Source organism: Kogia breviceps, chromosome 12, assembly GCF_026419965.1.
Source record: "Kogia breviceps isolate mKogBre1 chromosome 12, mKogBre1 haplotype 1, whole genome shotgun sequence".
Classification (NCBI taxonomy): Eukaryota; Metazoa; Chordata; class Mammalia; order Artiodactyla; family Physeteridae; genus Kogia; species Kogia breviceps.
The window spans coordinates 43,891,115-43,898,039 of record NC_081321.1 but is presented as its reverse complement, the minus strand read 5'-3'; positions in this window follow the sequence as shown (position 1 = coordinate 43,898,039).

Below are 6,925 nucleotides of genomic sequence, written 5' to 3'. Positions count from 1 at the left end.
GGAACAGACCCCGAAGCCCGCCTTTTCACTTCCACTCCGGGAGGGGCTCCCGCACCTGTCGCCGTCCCCTCTGCTGCCCCCCAAGGCCGCCTGGGAGAACAGCTGCCTCCCCTTGCACACTGGGGTCGGACCGCGCCGTCGGGGCGGCCAGCGTTCCCACCACAGGCGCTCACTTTCCCAGGCCTTCCGGGCCCGGGCTCTCGCTGGAGAGGAGGAGGAGGGGGACGCGGAGAGGGCACTAGAGACTGCGTCCCTGAAAGGCATGAACCCTGGGCACTTCCAGCACCAGCTCCAGGATTCTGGCCAGAGGCGGTGGGGCGCACCGCGAGGGGATGCCCCAAACCCAGCCAGACTCCAAGTGGATCCGACGGGCACCCCCTGGTGCCCAACTGGCGGCAGTGAGGCCCCACACGGCGTTGCATTCCGGATCTTGCCCAGAGAGCCTAATTATCTTCCCCGGAGTTTCAAGCCTGAAGATTTCAAGAACATTTTAACTTTGATTAAGAAAAATTCCACCTCTCACTCCGAGCAGGTTACTGGCTAAAATTCTTTGAACTTGCTTTGTATTGATCTTCATCCTAGAGGGCCCATTCTCTGGGGAGGCTACCTCTCTGGAGGCTACCTTTGCCCTCTGGGCGTTGATCTTGCCCTGACCACTTACATAACAGTCATAATAGTAATAGCAACATTAACATATACATACATAAGTGCTTCCTCAACTTAGAGAATGTTTCACTTAACATAAAAATTATGTGAGCTAGGGGACATCACTCTAGTTTACAGAACTGGAAATGTGGGACTACTCCAAGGTCATCCACCCGGTGACAATGCTGAGATGATCAGGTGATCAGAAGGAGGGACTCCGGTTTTTGCCTAGGATTTCGTCTGTCACTCCGAGACTGGAGCTTCACCTGCTCAGAATCAAACTCCCGTGATAACTGAGCTAATACCACTTAAGGGGCCTTTCATTTTATCACTCATCCACCTTGACCTAGTTAGTCTTCAGGCTCTGGTTCTGAAGGAGGAAACCCTCCTTAGTTTCTTTGTAGAGCAGTCATATTTACTTAAAGGTTGTGGTTTGTATTTACTGAGAAAAGACAGGGAGGTCTTCATTACTGAAAGCTAGCTGTATTTCTGCCTATTATCACCAACCCTAACCCTACCCTCCCCAACTAGATACCTAGGTGCGCTTGCTGGTATCCATTCTTCAATACATTATGCTAAACATCAGGGATGTAAACACTGGATAAAGCTGACAAGTAAGGGGCCATCTCTGTTGGGTGCTGCTCTGACTCAATAAATGAAGGAAGGGAGGCTTTATTTATGAACGCTCTCTGCAGTTATCCAGCATCCCTTTATTTTTCCTTACTCTTAGATGATAGCTTTGGTTCTTGTTTTATTGTGAAAGTAATCAAAAGAAAACATCCTTATCTATCTAATACCAATCTGGCTAAATTACCTCCATCCTCACTTATGTATTCTGACTTCCATTTTGTTACAGTGAATTGTCATTGCTGCTATTTAAGCTAACTGTCACTCTCCCATTCCCATCCCTCACCCCACCCTCACCCCACCCTCACCCCTACCCTCCAGTTCTACACCTCAGCCCATTTCTTTAATTAATTTATTAATTAATTTATTTTTGGCTGCATTGGGTCTTCATTCCTGCACCCAGCCTTCTTTAGTTGTGGTGAGCGGGGGCTACACTTTGTTGCAGTGCGCAGGCTTCTCATTGCTGTGGCTTCTCTTGTTCCGGACCTCGGGCTGTAGGCACGTGGGCTTCAGTAGTTGTGGCACACGGGCTCAGTAGTTATGGCACGCAGGCTCTAGAGTGCAGGATCAGTAGTGGTGGCGCACGGACTTAATTGCTCCGCGGCATGTGGGATCTTCCGGGACCAGAGCTCGAACCCATGTTCCCTGCACTGGCAGGCAGATTCTTAACCACTGAACCACCAGGGAAGCCCCGTCAGCCCATTTCTTCTTTTTTTTTTTTTTCCCCCAGTACGCGGGCCTCTCACTGTTGTGGCCTCTCCCATTGAGGAGCACAGGCTCCGGATGCGCAGGCTCAGCGGCCATGGCTCACGGGCCCAGCCGCTCCGCGGCCTGTGGGATCTTCCCGGACCGGGGCACGAACCCGTGTCCCCTGCATCGGCAGGCGGATTCTCAACCACTGCGCCACCAGGGAAGCCCCAGCCCATTTCTTCTTGTCTTTTTCCTGTATTATCCCCTTTCTCCTGTATTATCAATTTTTCTCTCTACTAGATCATTCCTATTAGCATACAAGTGTGCTGTAATATCTACCATCTTAAAAAAGTAAAACAAAACAAATAAACTTTCTCTGACCACGCCCCTCGTGGCCTTCTAGTCCTTTGCTCCTAACTGCTGCAAGGTACTCTATTTTGGGAATCCCTATCCTTTATTTGTTCACTACTCCAGTGATTGCCTCCAGCTTCCTGCTACCACAAGCGAAGCTGCGATAAATATCCTTGTACGTACATGTCTCCTTTGGTTCTGTGATAATTTCTTCTGCATATTGAGCTCCACGGTCTCTGGAATGTCACACCATTAATAGTGGGATTTCTATATCCCAACCTTCTTGCCAATACTTGACGTTATTTTTATTTATTTATTTTTTTACATTTATTTATTTTTGGCTGCGTTGGGTCTTCATTGCTGCCCGAGGTGCTTTCTCTAGTTGTGGCTCTCAGGGGCTGCTCTTCCTTGCTGAGTGCAGGCTTCTCATTGCTGTGGCTTCTCTAGAGCACAGGCTCTAGAAACACAGGCTTCAATAGTTTTGGTACGTGGGCTCAGTAGTTGTGGCGCACGGGCTTAGTTGCTCCATGGCATGTGGGATCTTCCCAAGCCAGGACTCGAACCCGTGTCCCCTGCATTGGCAGGCAGATTCTTAACCACTGCACCACCAGGGAAGTCCTTGACATTACTCAGATTTCCAAGTTGCCATGAATTAAAAACATCTCATTGCATTTCTTTAATGTATTTGAACATCTTCTCAAATTTTTTCTTACTTTTGGTTTTCCTTTTATGAATTGCCTATTCATTTTCCTTTGCCTATTTTTCTATTGAGATTCCCATTTAAAAAAATTGATTTGTAGCAGTTTATTTTATTCATTTATTTATTTTGGCGGCACCACTTGGCTTGCAGGATCTTATTTCCCCTACCAGGGACTGAACCAAGGCCCTAGCAGTGAAAGCCCCGACTCCTAACCACTGGACCACCAGGGAATTCCCTGTAGCAGTTTAGTGTATATGTATTTCCCATATTAGTGCTTCATTGATTTTAGACATTGCAAATATCTCTTCCTAACTTTTATCATTAGCTGTCAATAATGAAATCCTTAATTTTGGTATAATCTAATTAGTCACTATTATTCTTATGGTTTGTGATCTTGATATATTTAAAGACTTCCCCACCATGGCAACGATTTATTGAGGTATAATTGCGATATAATTGATATACAATAAACTGCAGATACATCAAGTCTACAATGTGATGTTTTGACATACATAACCGCAATCAAAATAATGAACGTATCCATCACCCAGGAAAATTTCCTTGTGCCTTTTGGCAATTCCTCCTTCCCCATAATCTCCCCCTGCCCCACACCAGCATGTGTATGCCCAGTTGTTCCAGCATCATTTGTTGATAGTAGTAAATTTTTTAAAAATTTTATTTATTTTTGGCTGCAGTTGGGTCTTTGTTGCTGTGTGCAGGCTTTCTCTAGTTGCGGCGAGCGGGGGCTACTCCTCGTTGCAGTGCGTGTGCTTCTCATTGCGGTGGCTTCTCATTGCAGTGGCTTCTCTTGTTGTGGAGCATGGGCTCTAGGCGCACAGGCTTCAGTAGTTGTGGCACACAGGTTCAGTGGTTGTGGCTCGTGGGCTCTAGAGTGCAGGCTCAGTAGTTGTGGCGCACAGTCTTAGCTGCTCCACGGCATATGGGATCTTCCCCGACTAGGGCTTGAGCCCGTGTCCCCTGCTCGAACCTGTGTCCCCTGCATTGGCAGGTGGATTCTTAACCACTGCGCCACTAGGGAAGTCCCGACAGTAGTAAATTTTTAATACTAAAAAATACTAGTATTACATAGTTAGAAAAACTGGGCATTTTTTTAAAAGTTATTTTGTAGGGGAGAAAACTTCAGGGGAGGTATTTTACATACAGAATCCTTTGAAATGGACCTTGTTAAATAAATATCTAGAAGAGGTAAAACATATATGCCAAGTAAGTTTTATTTAACATAAAACCCCTGCAGGGACTTCCTTGGCAGTCCAGTGGTTAAGACTCCAGGCTTCCACTACAGGGGGTGCTGGTTTGATCCCTGGTGGGGAACTAAGATCCTGAATGCCCGCCCAGTGCGGCCCCCACACCAAAAAAAAAAAGCCCCTGCAAGAGTGATTAATGCAAAACCAAACAAACAAAACCCCACATACACAATTACAACTAATAAGAACATTAAAAAGATTTCTGGGGACTTCCCTGGCAGTCCAGTGGTTACAACCCCGTCCTTCCAATATAGGGGGTGCGGATTTTATCCCTGGTCAGGGAAATAAGATCCCACATGCTGCGGGGCAAAAAAAAAAAAAAAAAAAAAAAAAATTTCTGGGACTTCCCTGGTGGTGCAGTGGTAACAAATCTTCCTGCCAATTCAGGGGTCACGGGTTCGAGCCCTGGTCCAGGAAGATCCCACATGCCGTTGAGCAACTAAGCCCATGCACCACAACTACTGAGCCTGCGCTCTAGAGCCCGGGAGCCACAACTACTGAACCCGAGTGCCACAACTACTGAAGCCCGCGTGCCTAGAGCCCATGCTCTGCAACAAGAGAAGCCACTGCGATGAGAAGCCGTGCACCACAACGAAGAGTAGCCCCTGCTCGCCATAACTAGAGATAGCCCGCACGCAGCAACGAAGACCCAATGCAGCCACAAATAAATTAATTAATTAAAATTTATTTTTAAAAAAATTCTGAGTACAGCATGAATATTACCCAATCAATAGTCGTTATCTTGATCCTAAAACCGGATAATGTAAATGCATGAAATGAATGTTACTGGTCCATCTTATGTATATATATACATCTTATACTTATGTGTGTATATACAAGTGTCCTAAGTAAAATACTAGTTAACTTAGTATATTAAAAAATAATTGTCTGCACACTCCTTTTCTAGTTTCTGAAAAACTTGCATGAAGTAGTAAGAAACTGTTCTTGAAAATCAGTAGAACATATCTGTAAAATCATCTGGGTCAAAACTTTGGTAGGAGAGTCTTTGATTAACGTTTTATTTATTTATTTTTCAAACCTTTATTTATTTGTTTGTTTGTTTGTTTATGGCTGCTCCGGGCCCATGGCAGTGAAAGCACGGAGTCCTAACCACCGGATGGCCAGGGAAGTCCCTTTGATTAACATTTAATTTCTTGTGTTTTTTTTTTTTTTTTTTTTTTTTTTTTTTTTGCGGTACGCGGGCCTCTCACTGTTGTGGCCTCTCCCGTTGCGGAGCACATGCTCCGGACGCGCAGGCTCAGCGGCCATGGCTCACGGGCCCAGCCACTCCGCGGCATGTGGGATCTTCCCGGACCGGGGCACGAACCCGTGTCTCCTGCATCGGCAGGCGGACTCTCAACCACTGCGCCACCAGGGAAGCCCAACATTTAATTTCTTTAATGCTTGCTGGTTTAAAATTCCTTCTCAATCCATTTTGCTATTTATATTTTCCAAGAAATTTATCCATTTCACCTAGACTTATAAATTCATTAGTATATGGTTATTAATAATATCGTTTTGTTTGTTTTGTTCTGTTTTGTATTTTTGGCTGCACAGCATGTGGAATATTACCCAGACCAGGGGTTGGACCTGTGACCCCTGCAGTGGAAGCGAGAAGTCTTAACCACTGGACCTCCAGGGAAGTCCAATATTGTTATTATTTTTTAAAAAATCTGTTGTGGGAGCTTCTGAGTTGGTGAACATGTGGAGATGTGGGGAGAGTGACACCGGGAGAGGGCATGGAAATTCCCACATACTTTGCCTTATACATCTCTTCCATCAGGCTGCTCCCTGAGTTGTATCCTTTTATAATAAACCAGTAATCTAGTAAGTAAAATTTTAAAAAACTGTTGTGTCAAAATAAACTCAAAATGGCTTAAAGACGTAAATATAAGACATGACACCATAAAACTCCTAGAAGAGAACATAGGCAAAACATTCTCTGATGTAAATCATACCATTATTGCTTTTTTTTTTGTTTGGCTGCGTTGGGTCCTTGTTGCTGCGCATGGGCTTCCTCTAGTTGCAGTGAGCATGGGCTACTCTTCGTGCTTGGGCTTCTCGTTGCGGTGTCTCCTCTTGTTGCGGAGCAGGGGCTCTAGGTGCGTGGGCTTCAGTAGTTGTGGCACACAGGCTCAGTAGCTGTGGCACACAGGCTTAGTTGCTGCTTGGCATGCGGGATCTTCCTGGACCAGGGCTCGAACCCGTGTCCCCTGCATTGGCAGGCGGATTCTTAACCACGGTGCCACCAGGGAAGTCCCCATACCACTGTTTTGTTAGGTCAGTCTCCCAGGGCAATAGAAATAAAAGTAAAATTAGGGGCTTCCCTGGTGGCACAGTGGTTCAGAGTCCATCTGCTGATGCAGGGGACACGGGTTTGTGCCCTCGGTCAGGGAAGATCCCACATGCCACAGAGTGGCTGGGCCCGTGAGCCATGGCCACTGAGCCTGAGCGTCCGGAGCCTGTGCTCCGCAACGGGAGAGGCCACAACAGTGAGAGGCCCGTGTACCGCAAAAAAAAAAAAAAAAAAAAAAAAAAAAAAAAGTAAAATTAAACAAATGGGACCTAATCAAACTTATAAGCTTTTGCACACCAAAGGAAAACATAAACAAAACAAAAACACAACCTACGGACTGGGAGAAAATAT